General features: G+C 42.3%; 1 long non-coding RNA gene across 6 annotated transcripts in view; it reads left to right on the top strand.

Moving 5' to 3' along the window:
* LOC106045535 (uncharacterized) overlaps positions 1 to 19,641 on the top strand; it is a 116,010-nt gene that overhangs the window by 86,427 nt on the left and 9,942 nt on the right. For 5 of the 6 annotated variants that reach the window (XR_010825464.1, XR_010825460.1, XR_010825465.1 and 2 more), the window contains 2 exons: positions 14,681 to 14,922; positions 15,981 to 16,146. This is a non-coding gene — a long non-coding RNA (uncharacterized lncRNA). Of the gene's footprint in view, positions 1 to 14,680; positions 14,923 to 15,560; positions 15,681 to 15,980; positions 16,147 to 19,641 lie in introns of all 6 variants that reach the window. The other variant, XR_010825462.1, reaches the window with a different exon arrangement.

Below are 19,641 nucleotides of genomic sequence, written 5' to 3'. Positions count from 1 at the left end.
CATGGTAGTTTAAGATTTCTGTGTGCATCAAACACGTGCCTGAATGCAGTAGAGTAATGAGGAAAACCATCAGTGTAGAAGTGAAGTGAATAGAAACTCAAGAAAAGGGTACCAGAGGTGGCTTATGTGGAGTTTGATGCAGATACCCATGTTGCAAATACCACAGAACCAGGATTAAGTTATGTCTAGGTGGAATGTCATGTTGGTGTTGTCAGTGAGATGAGCAGTAGTTCATCGATGTTCTTCTGTGTGCCAATCTAATTCTGGTTCTGATACCTGACCCCAGGGAACCTCATACGCTTCTGTCTGCCTTCTGTTGCCTCTCTCAGGAAGTCAGTGGCATCTCTTCAGCCTGCCTTCATGAAACATTTTCTTGGGTAGCTGATACTGATGGGTCTCAATGACATTACAAAACCCAGTGTCTTGGTCCAGTAGCACTTTCGAGTTTCAAAGCTTTCTACCTGTCTAGCTGCACACCAAAAGCATGACTTGGTCTGTCCCCACTTCAGACATTTTGTATCATGTTTTATGTGTGACCCAGCAGAACCGAGTTCCAGCTCTGAGTCAGTGTACAGTAAAATAACAAAGTTGTCATTTAGATGTTTGAATTAAAAAGATTGTGGAGTCTGTTTCTACCAAATGACTTTTTTTCCCCATCAAATATTAATAAAGCTTGGCTGTTTGTTTTTTTTTTTGCAGAAGAAAAATATCAAGAGGCATAAATCTATATTAAAGACTAAGTGCCTACCAAATGGAACTTTGTGCACATTTGCTGTGGTTTCTCGCTTTCTTTTTACTCAAGTGTTACAGAGGAAAGCCAGCAAAAACCACAGAGCAACTATTTTCTCTCTTCCATCTCTTAGCTCTTAAATTTTAGTTTGAATGCTGCTGTTTTCTATAGCATGCATTTCTGGATGCCTGACTTAAGTACAGATGCCATGATGCATGATGAAAGCCAAAGGGTTAATCTTCTAGGGACTTGAGACTAATGGCCCAGTAATGTTCACCCAAGAGGGAATTGTGGCTGTTTTGGAGCTCAATCTTAGTCACTTTATAATCATCTGGAAATTCCCACTACAACTTTGGGGGCAGTAGGAGTAGCCCTTAATAAGGGACAGCAATGCTTAATGTTCATGTGCTGTGTCTTGGATCAAAAACTTGTACCTACCTCCCCTCTTTCTGCTACTGCAGTAATCAGCTGTAGTTTTGCTTGATGTGCCTGCCGCAGTCAGATTTTCAGCACAGCTCTGCATACGTGTGCCTTTCGGTTCCTTTCTATCTCCGAAATCAGGGTTGAAAATGTCAGTGCAAGTTGTAGGCACTGATGTCCAGCAACACCATCAACAGCAATGCTTAATGGCTTGTGTGCTGCTCTGTTTGTGCTGCGGTCATACAGCCTCTGGCACCAGGACCCACTTCTTATTGAGATTTACTTTCTTGTCTTCCAGTGTTCATGTGGCTTAATTTCTTGGTTTCAAGAGCTTTAAACACTACAGCTTGTGTGCCCTGATGCTGGCATTGCTGGAAACACTTCAGTGAGCAATCCATAGCTACGTTACATCTCTGCAGAGATGTTTCAGCTGTTAGTGATGAAACCCTTGCAGCCTTAGCTTCTGAAACCTCCTGTTGCAGGTCTGTATGTAGCAGAAATTCAGAAGAGGCTTGTAGCTCTTTCAGCATAATCTTAATTTTTTCCCTGAAGCTGTTATTTGCAGCTCTCCCTTCTCTGTCCTGTTTATTATATATGCATGAGAGTGCGTCTTACTGTTGTGAGCATTATGTTTGTGATACCTGAGTGTTGCTGTATATATATGGAGATTTACATATATAGAGATGCAAATATGTATACGTATGCATTCTGACAAGTCATGGGAGGTATAACTATGCTTCTGAGCATGGTTTGTGAGCAACACGTAAGCATGCACCTGGAAGAGTCTGCAGAGGTCTGTATGTGTCACATAGGTGAACGTGCCTGTTGGATTCATCGCTCTGATGTTTGTTGCTGTAAGAATTCTGACTTAAATCCAAATTCTCTTGTGCAAGTGCTTTGGATTTTGGGTCTCCACCCCTTGCTAATGTGGTCTACCAATCTTTCTTTTATTGAAAGAAAGAAAAAGAAAGATGGAAGGCAAGAGAGAGAGCGGTGTAAAGGTCAGCTAGCATTGCAGCCTGACGTGGAGATTTATAACCCTCCAAACTCTCCCTCTCTCTGGCAGCATGTCTTTACAGACTCACATTATCTCTATTAATACCAGCCACAAGGTCATTACTCAGGCACTGAGTCTTCCTCCAGCATAAATATTTATACAAGGCTGACCTGCGGCTGCTGCATTTGCCTTTTATTTGATTTCTGCCGCCTTTTGTGTCTGTCAGCTAACGTCTTTAGCTGCTCTGTCTGGGACAGTGGGAGCTGAGAGAGGAGCCAGGGAGGGGTTAAGAAGGGAGTGAAAGAGAAGAGAGGGAAAGAGAGGAGGGGGATGGATAGGAAGTTGATATTTTGTGTGATCCCAGTGGATGGAGACACGATAAACTCTATTTCACACCAGGTGAAATTTTTGAAGAAGTCTGCCTGAATCCCGTTGCAAAATACAGAAAAAAAAAAAAGGTGGAAATATCCTCTTATCTGCTCAAGAAGATAGGAGTTCAAGAATCCTTTGTGTAGAGAGTCTTGGTTTTGCTGGAGGTTAGTGGGATTTTAGAAGCCCATTTCAGGGAATAAGAGGTTATAGCTTGCACATAGACTTGTGTGGGTGAATATGGAAGTGTGCTGTCTCTATATGCTGCCTGTTCTATTGGGTATGACTTTGTGGATGTACATCTACACTCCCCTCGACACTTACGCTAATACCACCAGCCACAGATGCAGATAACCTCTAGTGGGTGAAAGGGAGCTGAGTGCTCTGTTTCTGAGGGGATATGTGTTCTAAGGAGCAGCCTCAGTATCTGTGCTGTGGGCTTGTGCTCTTCCCTCAGCAGAGTTTTATCTCATCATGGTGGGTCTGTATTAGGAGTTGGGGAACAGGGATGGGAAATTGAGAGAATTGCAGCGCATGCATAAGTAACTTTGTTTTGCTTTCAAGTGTGATACAAGTGCAGAAGCTGAAGTGAGAAATAGTGAGTTTAACCATGCGCATAATGACACAACCTGCCTTAATTCTACCAGCACTTGATACTTAACGGCACTTTTAAGTGCTAACATGCCCCTGTTCCTCCTGAGCTGAAGGTGTTCAGTACTGTGGTAGTGGAGATGCACATAATTAAAACCAAGGAATTTTACTGTAGCAGTGTGTTAGCACTGCCGTAGCATTTATTATGTAGAGTTACTTTAAGCCTGGTAATTTTACCTAATTAATTGTGCTTTTTTTTTTTTCTGTTTCCCTAGATATTGGATACTGCTAAAGGTCACAGACTTTGCTAGGTGGTCTGTAGTTTGGACCTAGGATAGCAAAGGCTACAATCCATTGATATTTTCTGTTGTTGAAGAAATACTGTTCAGTGTTTGCACAGAATTTCCCCAACACCCTTTCAGTTCTTGGTCAAAATAGGTAAAATTAGGCTAACTTAATCACAGCCTTTCAGATACATTTCTGTACTGTCTGAAAGATTTCTTAATTTCATTCTTTTCTCCTCCTTTTGAGGGTTTGAGGAACATAAATTCTGCCAACCATCAGGATGCAAATCCTGCTCAGTGCTACTGTGATGATTGGAGAGGTTTGCTGCAGAGAGAGGGTGAGGGCACTTAAGCTAACATGTTGTCTTCTGTCATTACTGTAAGCAAGGATTTTTGAACTTGAATCCCAGACAAACATCCCTTTGTGTGGTCTTGGTCTTCCAGCCTGACTGAATTGACTGAACTAATTGCTTAGTTTTATTTCTGAGACACTTTTGGGTTTTATTGTGTGCAGCTGCCTACCCCTCCTTCCTGAATACACAGATCTTCGCTTCAAGTCTTTGAACTGTCTTGTCAGTGATGTGGAAGTGGCTTATTACAAGAATCGCTTCCTTCCCTTATCCCACCTGAGGATATTTTTCCTTCATACTATTGATTCCAAAATATTCCAGTTGCTGTCTGACTTACTACTGTCACTAATGTTTAGTTTCTGTAGCTAGGCTAATACTGGTGGGGAAAAAGGGTGTGGGACTATTTCTGGCATCTTTGTGCCGAGGTCTGAAGGTGAACAAGGGTATGAAACCTCATGCTCGTGCCTCTCCTTCCTGACCTGCCTGAGAAGCAGTGGGGAAGGGAAGGGGCTGAATGGTCCTCTCTTCCTCATGCCTATGCTCCTGGCACTGACAGGAGATGGGACAGAGGTGGATGGAGCAGAGCTGAGAATGCAGGTAGCAAAGCTAAGATTTTCCTGAGAAAGTAATAGCCATAAATAGTTACTGAATTGTTTTCTTTATGGCCAAACTACCTTTTTGTGACAGAACCGAAGCATCCAAGAGGTTTCCCCAGAAAAAATTTAGAGAGATCCTTCTAATTGGCTCTTCTAGTAAAGAAATGAACCAGGCCAGTCGCTGCTCATTAGCTCATAGCCCTGCAAGGACTTGGTCTGAAGTGCCTTTATGGGAACAGATTAACTCCTACTAACTGTGATAGACTTGAATGGGTTCATATTTATTGAACAAATTAATGTTGGATTTCTTAGCTACTGTGAAAGGCCCAAGAAACACATATTTTGACCATTGATTTTTGCTAACTCTTTGTCAAACTGTTGGTTTGACTCCTTGTCAAACTGACTTACGAAGTGGATTTTTCTGGATTGAAGAGCATTCATGGATGGAAGGTAGGGAGTTCTGTAGCAGTTCCACTGAAACTAGGGAAAGAAGTTTGAGGAAAAAAATGTATAATGTACACAATGCAGCCTGTCCTACGAATTGTGATATGAAATTCTATTTCTCTTAAGCTGTCTTCACACTTTCCTTTTTTGGTTACTCCTGTCAGAATACCAGTGTACATCCCGAGTACGAAAACAGAAGTTCTTGTTGAGAAGCTTCAGCTGGCGCTGTGAAAGCTCTGATGCTGAGATGGATGTATGCACATGTTGTGTATATATGTATGCATGTGTACTCACGTGCTTGCATACACCCAGTAGTTCTTTGAACCTTTTAAGCCAACTATGCCATAGAAAGATGCGCGTGACCCTCCCTCCCTTGTCCGTGTCCCAGCTTGTCTGTTGGTGAGGGTGTGTACCGATTCGGAGCAAGGAGTTGATAGGGCTAAAGCTCAACACTTCTTTTTTTTTCCCTGACTAGCCGTAGCCCAGATGAGTTCCCTTACTTGGTTCACTGTCTTAACATCCATGCCGCATTAGAGGAAGGTGTTAGGGTAACGAGGCAAAGAATGAGGGGAAAGGAGGAAAAGGATGGTGCCATTCTATTTTAGAATTTGCATGGAATTTTCATACCAGCCTGTGAAGCCATAGTGATTGATATCTGTGTCTCACAGCTAGAGCAACAAAAATATTTGAGTAATGACCAGGAGTGGAACAAGTCAAGTAACTGACATTTAGACTATCCTTTTGAGCCGCAAGGATTCAAACCAATTCAGGTCAATAAAGATGGCTCCTCCTTGTCAGAAGTACTGTCAGGAAAATACTGCACCACTTCTATTTGGTTTGGATTTCAAATATATCTTTGCATGAAGCATTAAAAATGTGAGCTATTAGGAACATAGAACTGTGAAGGGCAGGGTCCATGCTAACCTTGCAGATGCGTGTATTCGTGGAATACATACAGGTCTGTGTCCAGCTAGGCAGCCCTCACTCTGCTTGGATGTTCTAGATGGCGCTGACAAGGAGTTAGTTACTCATTTTGATACGGATGTTATATCTTAAGAGAAGATGTAAAAATGAAATTTCCCAACCATTTCTGATGTTAGAACTTTATAGAGCAAAGCTGTGAAAGCATTTTATTTGGAAATTTTAGTTAATTTGTATTGTGGTTTTAAAAATTCAATACTTCAGAATTTCTAACTGATGATTTAACTGATATAAGCAAACTTTATTTTTTGGTGACTTATTGGATTACATTTTTTCCAGAATTTCAACTTCTCATCTTTTGTTAGGAAGTTGGGGGGAGAGTGGGGGGGTTAGGAAGAAACCTTCCACTTTTTCCAGTTCAGGGGAAAACAGTTTTCTGATCTTCTCTCGTTTGCTTCAGTACCTTTAGTCAAACTGTAACTTCCTGAAGTGTCTGTTCAGATTTGTATGGCTAGAGCCTGAAATGGCTGTGTCTGTGCTATCAGATAGTGTGTCACAGTATCACAGAAGACTGAATTTCAGTGTAGATGAAACTTTGGGTTTAGCTGGTGTGCACAAGTGATCTCTCTGCATAACAACATAGATGTGTGCACGCTCTCAGATAAACATGCATTTGGGTTTAGGTTGAGGATCAGCCTGTCCTTACTTGTACCTATCCTGTATATCTGTCCTTTGGATTTGGCATAGAGACTCTTGGACTCAAGGAGTTTTCCTTGTTGTTTATTTGTTGCATTTTACTTTGTACCTGACTGCCTTATCTCTAAAACCTGAAGCTACTTTTCCTAGGCCAACCTGGGGGTCTTTGCAAGAAATGGTAGTAACTTATTCAGGATTTCTTTCTTCTGGTTTTCTTGTCTGCTTTTATTCCACTAGCTTAAGCAAGCTATTGAGATCCTTCTCTGTCTATCTGACAGTGTGTCAATAGACACTTTTCCTGGAATCAGAAAGCCCATGTCCCGTATGACAGCTTAAAATGGGGAAGGCAGGACTGAATTTCTTACTCACATAACACAGTTTTTAAATTGCACAAGTTGCTCCTGAACTCTGAGTTCAGTGAGGTTAGCAGAGGATTTAGTAAACCTTGAAGGCTGTATGCATCTTTTGAGCTTGGGTCTTTACAATAACTGTGTCCAGTTCTTTATTGAATACAGACCTAGGGCTATGTACCATCAGGTTGCAGTTAGAACATTTTTCTTTGGCTTTGCAGTAACGCAGTGTGAGTATGTGATTCAGGTCAGTGGTGTCTGAGGACCTGTGCTCCAGAGCACAAGTTCTCCTATAAGAGGCAGTGAAGAAAATAGTTCTGCCTTGGACTGTTAGGCATGATTTCCCACAAAAGGTTAGCATGAAGTGAACATGGAGAGTTCAGATAACTTCAGTTCTGGTTCACTCTCACAGAATTCTCAGCCAGCAATTTGAGCTGCTAAACGACACCCACCATCTCAACCCCAGTAGGAGATTTGGGCCTCACCTCTCTGTAGAAGGAGTCACATTAAAACTTGGATGGCTTCATGGAGCTATGTGGAGCCTACGTGTGGTAAATACCTTTCTTTAATGGCTTCTGTTGGAGATGGTGATTTGCTGTAGCTCTCAGACGTTTTTCTTTTTCCTTCCTGCTTTGCTGAGATGCCTGGGTTTCAGGTAGCTGATATCATAGTTATTTCCTTTTTCCTTCTTTTTATATTGATAACTTACTGGGTCTAAGCCTGTTAATAGCACAGAACTGTATGCATTTGCTGCTGATTTTTATTAATACTAATAAAATCTAACTGACACTGGTCAGAACAGAGTGAAGGTGGAGGAGAATAGTTATGGAATAGCTAGTTAGTATCTAGATGAGGTAGGTGTACTTCAGGTACTTCAAAAAAATTTTTTTAACTTCATTTGGCTAATTTTTATTATAAAGCCATACTTGTGAATTGTAGTGGCAGGCAAACACTAAAAACTTATACAGTTCAAAACACCAGCTTCATTCCAAATCTCTGTGCAATGAAGCAATTTTCAGTGTCGATATGATGAGAACTAATACTGACTTGTGAGCCAGGAAACATGAGTTCTTAACTCGCCTGTGGTCATACAGCACATTGATTTCCCTTTCTGGTGTCTCAGTGTTTTCATATGTATTATGGTGCTAAGGATACTTACCGGGCTCTATGAAGCCCTTTCTGATCTGCATGTGTTTAGTGCTGTTATGCCTGCACAGCGTGGTCCATTTCTTAACCATATTGCCTCTGTTTAATAAAATAGAAAACATAGAAAAGTGAAAGGATTAAAATATATGAACACAATAAAAATCATGAAAGAAAAGCTTGCAGCCTGGTAGTTAACTGAAACATGGACATTTTGACACTTGGTTTTAATAAAAAGTGAAATTATCCATTTTTTATTATTATTTTTTTAAAGTGACAATTACTGTCCATTTCAGGTAAAATCTTAAAATAAATCTCTCAGAGGCACCAAATAAAACAAACTTCTTGCTCTAAACTCCGCTCTTGACTCTGATGTAATGTGAACCACATGCAGTTGCTGAGGCATACGAGAGTGCACATTATTTGTTTGTGTGCATGTTTGGAGGTGGCGCATATTAAAAAAAATTGAAAGAGGCTGAGCTTATGTTTTTGTGGACAGAACAGGCCTTTAAGTTGTTGAACTTCAGTTTTGTAACGGAGATAAGATGGAAGACAGACAACTTTTCAAGCCACACATTTGGCAGATGGTATCTAGTGGTCTCATAGCAGCAGAAGAAATCGAATATATATCAAGAAGTTTTAAATTAAGACAAAGCCATGAAACTGAATATAGAATCTGTAACAGCTACTAAATGCTTGCTCGTTTGGTGAGAAATGGTGTTCTTTGCAAGGACTTTGAATTGCTACATTAGGGTACCGATATGACAGCAGCTGATGTGCCTGATTGTGCGTGTGGACAAACGGTGATCAGGAAATGCGTCTGCTCAGGACTCAGACATCCGGATTTCCATACTCTTTCTAGTCACCTGTACAGTTTAGAGTGCTAGGCCTAATATTTCTGAGGCTCAAACTCAAGCACTGCTTCACATGAGCTACAGGGGGTTTCAGTGGGAAGACTTCCAGCCACTGCTGGAAGTTCTCTTTGGTATAACGATGTGAACAAAATCAACAAAACAAAAGTGTTTATATAGTTCATGGATCTTCACTGCCAATCTGGGAAAACGTGTATTTGTAGGGTTAAAGTGGATTTAAGAAGCTTAGTAGCAAATTATGAGAGACTACAGAAGTAGCAGCAAGGGAAGGTGTGCTGTAATAACTCTGTTAGTGAAGTGATTTGGGGAAAGCCATGAGGGCTGAGGTGCGAGCGGTCTGCATCTTCTCAGGAAGACATGCATGGAAGCACCTGTGTCAGGTCTTGGAATCGAGTGCATTGACAGAGCTGCCAACACAGTTCCTTTTCCATATGTTGTGAGCATCTAATTTTCACAACCAAAGACTAGGTCTAAAATGCTGTAACTGCTCAGTTCCCCCTATGCTATGAAATGCCATCTTTGCTCAATTACTGGAAAGTCACCCTCCCACAGGGAGCCACAGAGCCATAATGGAGTTGAACACAAACATTTGTTTTGTTTAAAAGCCCTGGTGTAACATTGCTGTGCAAAGTTTGAAATGTCAGTTCCTGTAAATGCTCTGAGCCTGAGACCAACAGTGCAGAAAGCGCTGGAAGAACCTGTTGTGGAAACAAGACTTACCAACCTCTTCAATGTTTCATGCTAGCTTCACAATGATCTCTGTGGCTCCCTGCTTCTTCGATGGCTTCTAGCTTTCTGGTTGTGACATCTCTCCTGATGCACTCAGACAGAGGGAATATGCAAAAAGACGACTGCAGCTCTGTGTTCAGGAGATGTCATCTCCAATTGACGTCAGGCAGGGGAGCAGCAATTAAGGCTCCAGCCGACTTTCTGCTCAAGCTCCAGGCATACTGGGGGAGGAGAAGAGAGAAAAAAGGTATAAGGGAAAAGTAAGATAATGGAGAAGGGGAAAGAGAAGGAGACAAAGCAAAAGGTAGAGAGGGGGAGGAAAGGGAAACTAAAATGCAAGAGTGGGAAATAAGAACAGCATGGGACGAGTCAGGAGAAAGATGGGAAAAAAAAAGTGAGAATGTCTTAGAAGGGGAAATGGTAAAGCTTAGAAAGGGGAGTGGTGAAGAGAGAGGAGGCATGAAAGCACTAAAGAAATGAGCATGTGACTACATGAGAGATGAACGAAGGAAAAAGTAATAGAATGAGACAGGTGGCAAGGAAAACAGTGAAAGCAGGAAGGTAAGGGCAACTTGTGCACTTTTAGATATTTGCTGCTGGCTGGCAGGAAGAAGAGCATATTGTCCCAGTCCACCAACTATGGTGCTGGAGGATGCCTTTGTTCCTCAATTCCAGTGAAATGAAAATGTAAATGGGCTGCTGTTCTACAGCTGCTGTCAGTGGGAAAACTTTGCAGAATTGTTAAGTACACGAGTAGGACCCGAGAGGAGGAGAATGTCTTGCAGAGCTATCCCTGCATGTCTGGAAGGCATAAATGCCCTCAGTTCCTTAAACCAAGACATATCCTGGTTAGGCCCAACACTGTATGTAAAGGACTTTATGTTTAAGAAGAGGAACAGATAAAAGATTTCTTTGTGTTCAGCACAAAGGATGCTATTAGACGGGCAAAGGATTTGCATAAAGCAGTAACAGATGATACCTGTCATTCTCCCCTAGGGTCACGGTGCAGCACAGCCACATAATCCAGCAAATTTATGGCATTAATTTCTTTCTACTGATTCATGATGTTGCCTGTGCTAGCCTACCTTGCATTACAAAACAGTCCCAAGTGTACCTTGCTGTGGTTTTGTGCAGAACAGTAGCACTCGAGTATTTTAGGTAGTAAGCCCCAGTTCAGAAGTGCATGTGACAAAAGTTCTGGCGTAACCTTTTGGGTTTGTTTTGGCTGTTTGACCCCAATTCTATAACAACCCTTATCTTGTAATCTTGAGTTTGAGAACTTCTGGTCTTGAGGCTGTACTCAATAGCCACGAACCCCCTTCCTGATCATAGTACCAGCATACAGGAAGAAATAGACCATGTGGGATTTTGTTCCGACTTACGTATCTCACTTTTAGTCTACCTCAAAATTTGCCTTATGCTCTTTTAGAATTAACAGAGAGAATTGAATTGCTTTCAAGAGCAACTAAGATGCATCTAAGACCCCTGTTTCACAATGGCTAGCTCAGAATTAACACTTAAGATTTGGAAAGCTTGGTGACGTGTCTGTCGTCTGCTGTGCCATGACAAAAATCTTGCTCAGTTACCAGAACAGATATAGGGGTCCTGATCAGCCCACTGGGACACTAAAGTGCCAAGAGATACGAGCTTTTGAGACAGCAGTTATGTTTGTTATGAACCCCAAATTTTTTTCCGCTTGATAGCATTATTAGATCTCGTTTATCTTTCCAGTTTTGTTGCTTGAATACTAAGGATTTCCCATCTCCGACAGCTGCTGCATACCTCTGCAGCTTTGTTTGGGGGTTTCTTGTCTTCTTGGCATCACTGCGACTTTCTCTTTTACAGTAACCCAGGTAAACATGATTTTCTATTCTGTAGCTCTTTTGACCTACTTCAGCACTGAAGCCGAATGTCAGATTCTCTGTCCTTTGTCGTCACCTATTTCTGTATGTTGTTATGCTCTTGAGGAATCAAGTGTCTCTGTATCATAATTCTACTTCAGTAGTTGATCTTGGCACAGGTAAAAGGTCAGAGGTGACCACCGTGAGCCACAGGTGGGTCACGCTTCCTTTGCCCCCTCTGGATTCCAGACTGGCTAAAAAAGATCTGAAGATTACAATGACATTTTCTAGAGTATTCTCCGTGCACTAGCTATTAAACCTAGAAATACAATTTGGAACATGAACGTGGATGGGATTATTAAATCTACAAAGTTTAGCTGCAAAGAGTTAGGCTGTTGCCAGAGCTCCATGCTTTAGCTTATTAATAGTTACTAAATTGGGGTGAGAGCTGGCAGAGGGCAAACAGAGTGTGAGATGGAGAGAAGCAAAACCCTTATACATTCGCTATCCTTTTTAGTGTTTTATTTTCCCCATCTGGGTTTCCCCCTGCCGAGCAGCAAAATGGGCGTTTAGGCCTGCAAGCAGTGCCAGACAGCTAACTAGGGGCTAGAAGTCAGCCCCTGATGATATTTGGCATCGGTGGGCCTCTTTGTGCCAGCGGTTTAGTGCCAAGAGTAATTGTGATTTACACCCGCTGCCCCTTTGGTGGCAAAATGGTTTTGATTAAGTGCATACCATGTTTATTAAGTCTTGCACAACCGAACACAGGGTCTTGGCTGGGACGCCGTAAAAGGCAGTGAGATTTACACATCTCACTGCAGGATTCATTTAATCTCTTGGGGATTTACTGACCTTCAATTAGAACTGTTAAGTACTGTTTACTTGGTCCCTAAATCATGCAAGGCACAGCTAGAGTTTCTTTTTTGTTTTCATTAGTAATGTTGTGATTAAATGCGGGAGGAGAAGGGAAAGGAACCAAACGCAGTGAGACCCGGTGATCACGTGACCCTAAGGAGAAAGACTTCGAAGGTTTTAAATCAAAATACCGAACAGACCAAACTAACTCATTTTTCCTTAATGATCTCTGATACAGGAGGCCATTGGTTCAACTGAAAGACAAAAAGTTACTTTACAGGAGTCGTCGTGTATATATTGAAGGACACTTTCTTCCATGTCTTTGTGCTCACCTAATTCAATGTGTTCAATTCACCTAATTCAACTTAACAGAAGGACAATTTCTAAGTTCAAAGAACTTAGAAACAGGTATTGAAAGAACTGCTCAGGTTGGACATGGGAAACCTATCTGCTTTACTGCCCAAGGTCACTGAAGTTCTCTACAGTTAGGGTACTTCTCTCCGGTTGGCCAAGTAGGAGCAGCCATACTGTGAGGTAGGCTTCTCTGTTCTAGCTGTGCTCCCAGCATGTAGTCACAATTCTTCGTGCTGTATAAGGAGAACCACTTCAGAAAGTCTCCCACGGTTTTAAGGGAAAGATCTTCTGTCCTTCATTGCCACACAGGCAGAACTGTGAGATGGCATAGATAGCTTAAAAATACGAAGGAAGACTGTCTCAGCATTTAAGGCCTGGATTAGTCCTCAATGATGTGCCATTCTGGTTGGTTAACACTGCAGTCACGGTAAGGAAGTTGAAGGATTTTGGTGAGGGGACGTGGCTCAGGTTAGTGGCGAGATTTTCTAAAAATTGTTCATCTTTGTAAATAGCTTCTGGTCTTCCAAAACATAATATTCTTAATAACTTGTTGGCAAATTGTAAGCATCTGGGTGTGAATACTCCAAGTTCAGAAGAGAACTAATTTTGTCTAATTTTTGGTGGATAGTTTGATCATGTGGCATCTTTCTGTGCCCTTAATAGATGAAAACATACAATAGAACTTAGGACCTGATTGCTTGGATGAAATTTGAGTATGACAATCTGAAAATTCCTTTTCCACAAGTTTTCTCTAAACGTCTCTTTAGAACTTGGCTTCTTCTGAGATTTTTCTTGCCAAGAACCTGGCTGGCTGGACTGCTCATGGAAAGTGAACCCCAAAGGAACGTGAACACAGGCAAAATGAATTCATGGGTTGAACAGCCACAGAAAATGTCAAGCATTTGATCAGCTCTCATTAGTAGCTGGTAGCTTGGGCTTCTTGCTTCCTCCTGACTACTCAAATTAATAACCCAACCCTCTATCCTTGTGCTTTCTCTGGCATTATTTCAAGAGCAAGGGAATGAGGTGTGGAGAGGTTCAAGGAAACAGTGAAATGGCACATGCCCTTTTAACTCAGGTTGTAGAAAGTTCACTTGGGACCTAAGTCAGAGACTGAACAGCCGCAACCAGATCTATATAGCGTCTGATCCAGGGCACATGAAGATAATTTTTCACAGATTTTGTCACCGAGCTAAATTGAGAGTTCATTTTATTTAAAGTACCTCAGCTGACCTATGTGTGAATTTTGGATGCTGATTTTTACACAATCCTACTTGGGCAATGACTGTTTATGGATGTGTATGTGCTCAGTGGTAACTAGGTGAATGTAAGGAAATGGTTCTTTAAAGTCCTGCCTGTATTGGTGGCATTAAGTAGGCCAGGGCAAGTGTGAAACTAAAAGGCAAAGAAGAGAGGAGTGGGAAGTCTCAAAAGCGACCATGTTTTTAAAGATAGGTTGTTAGCACCCTATTCACTAATAAAAAAGTATGCATTTTCTGTTCCAATAACCACATCACCTCCTTGTGTTCTGGCGACTTGCCTTGGTTAGGTAAACATGGAATCATTCATCTTAGGGCCCGGACATAGGCTTTACTGACCCTTGTCAAACTTCAGGCTAAATTTGTGACTGCCATTATGAAAACACATGTAAAGCGTGGCAGTTTATAAAAGACAGTGGAGCTGCAGTGGTGAACAACAGTTTGCTGTCAAGTGAATAATGTTGGGAATTGTACTCTTGGAATGACAATCCAAGCGGAAATGAAGTGTGTCCAAGAAGCTCAGCCATTTCCAGTACTTCTGTTGCCTCATTTACAGTGTCCTAACTGAGAAATTGTACGTGGTTTGGTTTGCATGTTTTTCATCCTGTAGGAATACTGCACCCCACTGCAATTACTGTCATGATTTTGTTTTTAAACTGGGCCTTTAAAAGCCCAACAGGCGGGTTTGCAGGGCCTTTCTGCAGTTCTCAGTCCAGCACAGTCTTACTGCACGTGACATGGTGATTTTTGACCAAGCTTCAAATTTTGTGATTGTCACTAGATTCATAAGGGATCAGGACGCACATCCAGGTCCAAATTCATTCAGATACACGAAGTCCTTGTGGCTGTCTCTAATTTTGCTTGTTCTTTTGATCGTAGGCTTGAAGAAAAGATGTTGCAATAAGTGGATGAAGTCAGCTGCGCTATTGGCAAAAGTAATCGGCATAATTAATACAAGCTTGGTGGTAAAGTAGAGAACGACTTGACTGAGCCGGAACAGCAGCGTGGCAGCAATTTCAAAAACGAGCCTCTCTCGCCTGTTTCTCTTTCCACACGCTTGAGCTGCAAAAAGGCAAACTCCGGTGGATTGCAGTGCCAGCTGTCCTTCTGCTGGAGGGGCGGTGAGTGCATTCACACCACGCTGACAGCAGGGCAGGCATTCCTTTGCCTTGCTGCTTGAGATACATTAGGCAGTTCTACAGCCCCCGTAAAGCCTCGGCAGCCTCGGTGCCTGCAGTCGGCCCAGGCTGGCTGCTGTTTGTTGATGAATAGGAGGTGCTAATCTCTTTCTTCCTAAGAGACCTCTTTGTCCAGAAGTGTCAGGATTTAATTGGCTTGTTCACACTTTCTCCAGCAGGGTCTGACTTCTAACACTTCCTCCACAGCCCACCCTGCCCCCACTCTTCGGTTCATGGTGTCAACAGGGCTGAAAGTGTTTCCATTCCTTTACAGTCCTCCACGCCAGCAGCACAACTGGGTGGACTGTTGGGGGTTAGCATGCTGGAAGCTGTTAATCCTAGAGGGTGATTTTTATTTCTGGGGGGAGGGTCTGAAAGGATTTAGGCCTTAGCACTTGAAAGCTTGCAGGGCGTAAAGCACATTCTGTGAGCAAAACATTAATACTTGACTGGGGGTGGAACAAAAAACTTACAGTTGCAGAAGGATGTAAATCTCTTTGAATTGTACCGAATGCATTTTTTCTCCACATTTGCTCGAGTCTATTATATCCTAACTTGTCTTTCAATCTATTTATTTACAGCGTTATAATAGCACCTACTGTCCCCATTGAAAAATTCAGACTCCACTGCGCTAGGTGCCGGTCTTAAACCTAATGAAAACAAAGTTTCTTTTCCATAGTGATTTTGTCCTCTAAATAAAGGTAAAAATATAATGAATGAAAAAGATGCGTTTCTTGAATGTGTTAGGGAGACTGAGTCATAGAGAGATTCAAATATATTGTTTGTTCTTGTATGTTTGGAAACAAATGTGATTTGGCAGTGCTGTTAAACTCCATATCATGAAAACTTCAGAGATTGTACTAACTGCGGCCCCCTGTACTAGCCACCTATGCTAGAAGAGCTGGTTCTGTTTGTGAATCAGCTGTTGCCATACTAAAGGGCTTGGCTGAGTCACTTTCATTCTTGTTCCCTCTTCATATCTTGTCTTTGTTGTCTTCCAGCTTCCTGGGACACAAACTGTAACCCTCTGGGTATTTGCATGGTGCATACTATACGGTCCGCTCAAGCTTCTTGATGCCACTAAGAAATAATGACCAGTAAAAAAAACTATAAAGCTACCGGTGGAAGAAATCAGGGGAAAATGAGAAATGGAACAGCCACAGTAAGGTTAGCCACATTCTGTTAAGTTTCAGATGCTTTTCTTTTCAATGACACATTCTGTCTCTATTCTGTCGCTATTCTATTTTCTACTTCTGTGGCATCATCCACTTAGGAATTCTTAAAAGTCCTCCCGAGCAGGCATTTCTGAAAGGTCCTTGGTGTTCTGAATATAGATGGAAGTGGGTATTGTGGTCAGGCTAATGTTGAGAGCCAAGAAAATAGAGCAAGTAAGAGTTCAAAGAACAAGTTAGGAAAATTAAGATGGGGAGGAAGCAGGGTCAAAGCAAAATCAGGGGATTTTGGGGGGAAGAAGTACCTAGACAGAGCTGGCAGGTACAGTAATTAAGGACCAGAAGGTGAAGCAGTAAAGATCCAGGTAGCCATAGCGTTGCTCAAGGCCACTGAAAATATTTCTCTCTGTGACTGTGGAACAGTCATTAATTGGACCAGAGATTGTGATGACTGGGGAGGCTGTTTACAATGAGCTTCAAGACTGACAGCATGTCAGTGTATTTAGTCTTTACACCCGAGGTATGACAGGCACCACCCTTCTATTTTTGGAGCTGAGCACTGAGACTGTTGAACAGCCTCTGCAAAGGCTGTGTCACTATCAAAGAATTGTTCCAAAGAAAGTAGGGGGATATTTTTTTTTCTTCAGTTGGTTGAGTCATAGTAGACAAATAGAAAAATTCCTTGGTTATCTGAAAGACGATGTCATGTACAATGGCAATTAGAAATATTTCCAAAATTAAATCTCCAAAGGAGGAAGTGAATTACAATGCAAGCAACCTTTGACCCTAAAGAATCATAATGGCTTCCTGGATTTGTAGGTATTATGAGCTAGAGCCCGAGAGGTACTGCTGCTGGGTCATAATAAGTGTTAAAATTAGAACACAATGTGGTAACCTTGGGTGTGTCCTTCTGATCTGAATTCTCCTCCCACCCACACCTCTCTTTAATAATGATGGGTTTTGAAAGGCCTGCGTCTGGCTGCCTTAATGTCTAGGCATTCGCACCCTGCTCATCAGCTTTGGTGGTTATCACTCTGCCAGACAGTGTGGGCTGCAGTCCAGAAAAGTACAAAAGTACTTGTTTATACTTCACATGGGAACAATTCCACCAAAGGAAAGAAGGCTGCCATGCTGGGGTCCCAGGAAGTGAGATGTGGGTGCGTGTAAGCTTCCCATATCCGAGAAAGCTTCATCTCTATTTCTTGGGGCTTTTTTTTTTTTTTTTTTTTAATTTTAGCATACTTTCTTGGCGTAGACCTGCATGCTAATCCTTTTGGGAAACAGGGATCTCGTTGCCATATACACCCCCAGCATAGGCTTGTTATTCCTACGACAGCAGTGCCCTGAGTGGGCTGGTCTCGTTGTACCAGGCCTTGTACAAACACATAGTAAAAGACAGCTTCAGCCTAAAAAATAAAAAAAAAAATAAAAAAAAAAAATCAGTCTAAACAGACAAAGCAGACAGTGGGTCTCTCTGGGGGAGAGTGACAGAGAGATAAGCCGGCCTAGGAAATGTTAGGACATTTAAAATCTTTTCCTGTTCTCTTTCACAGAAGAAAGAACATTATATTTGGCTACGTACATGAATCCAGATTTAAAAATAGCTGGGTTCCTTCCTGACTGAGGGAGAAAGACAGAAATGAGCCAAATTTATTAGCCGCCTAGCAAGGTTGCATTGAATTTTTGTTTGTCAGGAGTCTCCCAAGGAATTATGTTTTCATACATAAGTTGTTTGGGGGAGTGTTGCATGAGCAAACACCTTGATTTATGTATGGATGTCTGTATTTACAGCAGGAAAACAACTGAAATGTTTGTGTGAGCAAATTCCAGTGACATAAACGTTTGAGGGGAGAATTGAAGCCAAGGGGGCAGAATTGTCAGTAGACTGATTTGGGAGCTGGATTTAGTGGAAAGGCAACATTTTAAAAGCACCTAAGTGACAGAGGAGCCTCGGGGCATGTCTTCACCAGGTGGGCTTACCAGCGGGAATGCGGCATGCTGCTAATGTAGCCGGGCTGCTCCTGGGCTGCCCAGCACCCAGGCAGCACTCTGCTCTACTGTGTGGTGGATTTAGCAGCTTAGGGACCTCTGCCCTGTGTGCTGTTGTGTGGTATTGACTTTCACCGTGTACCGTTTTCGAGGTGATTTAGGCATGAGCACTGGATTTGCAAAAGTATTAAGGTGCCTATCTTCTACTGAAGGCAGCGGAGGCTGGAAGCTTTAAACACCTTTTTGGAGGTCTGAGCCTCGAGGCCAAATTTACAGAGCTGTCTAGATATCTGAAATGCCTGCTGATCTCTACAAAAGCACCAAATGAGTGAGACCTGTCTCCTTTTGACTTCAAAGTGACTCGTAGAGATAAGGTTGGTCCAAGACGTCATTCTGTGGCTGCCGATAGAGCTCTGTGGAGCTGGTCTTTAGGAGCCCACCCTACCTTGGAGCTCAGCTCGGTCTCACTGAAGGTGTCACTGCTGGGGTATTTCTGGAAATGCTGCCTGACAAAATTATGAGTAAACATCAAAAAGGGGGTTGTTGCATTGAAACTACTGACTTGCTTGGAACCCAGCGTGCTCGGCTTATGGTTTGCTTTTGTTATGCAATAACAAAACCAGAGCTGAAGGATGAAAATGGTATTCCTGCACTCCCCTTGGAGAAGAGAGGTGAGAAAAAAGTGTTCAGTGTAGGGAAACGTGAAAAGGCAAAACTAGCAATGTGTTTGGAGCAAGAGGAAGAGTAAAGGAAACACAAGTCGGTGGAGTGGGAGAAAAACAGGAACGGGAAAGATCGGAGTCCAAATGGACTTCTGTCCCAGAGTAGCTACAGCAATTATTTCAAGGATATTCTTCATCTGTCTATGTAACTGGAGGCTTTGAGGACAAGGGAGAATGTTCTTGCTCTTAAAGCTGTGTGAGAGAGAACCTTCAGGTCTCTACCACTGCAGGGATGTTTTTTACGAACAGTCTTCATGCCTAGGTTTGTGGCAAGGGAAGCTCCAGTTCACCACTGCAAGTCTGCTTTACCAAGCATCCAAACCACTGCAGTTCTTTTTCCTACTGCTATGGCCACGGACACAGCTGGCCCTGAAGGCTTTCTCATGAGATAATACTCTTATTCTGAAAGGATGTTAACAGAAGAATAGATTTGCTGTTCTGTATGATGGAAAGGGAAAAGAAAAAAAATTTTAACAGGCTTCCTTCATGCTCAGTTGTAAAGATTGATCTCTTTGTCTTGCCCCATGGCCTGGCTATCTTAGATCTGAACGCTGGAGAGCTGTGGAAATAAATCCTCATTTAGTGTGGAAAATTCTTTCTCCTGATGGATCTGCTGAGGGGTTAAAACCGAAGGGGACAGTGATCTGGGTAGCATGTTGCACAGAAGAGTCCATCCTGCAGTGAAGTAGTGACAGGGGTTTGCTTCAAACTGAAATAGATGCAGGAAAGATTTAGACTGGTTTTCTCCCCTCGGGTGGCTCTGCGAGAGGGGGAAGAGT

The sequence above is a fragment of the Anser cygnoides genome, chromosome 17, assembly GCF_040182565.1.
Source record: "Anser cygnoides isolate HZ-2024a breed goose chromosome 17, Taihu_goose_T2T_genome, whole genome shotgun sequence".
NCBI classification, from domain to species: Eukaryota; Metazoa; Chordata; class Aves; order Anseriformes; family Anatidae; genus Anser; species Anser cygnoides.
The sequence above is the reverse complement of the archived record's forward strand: the minus strand, read 5'-3'. Positions and strand labels throughout refer to the sequence as shown.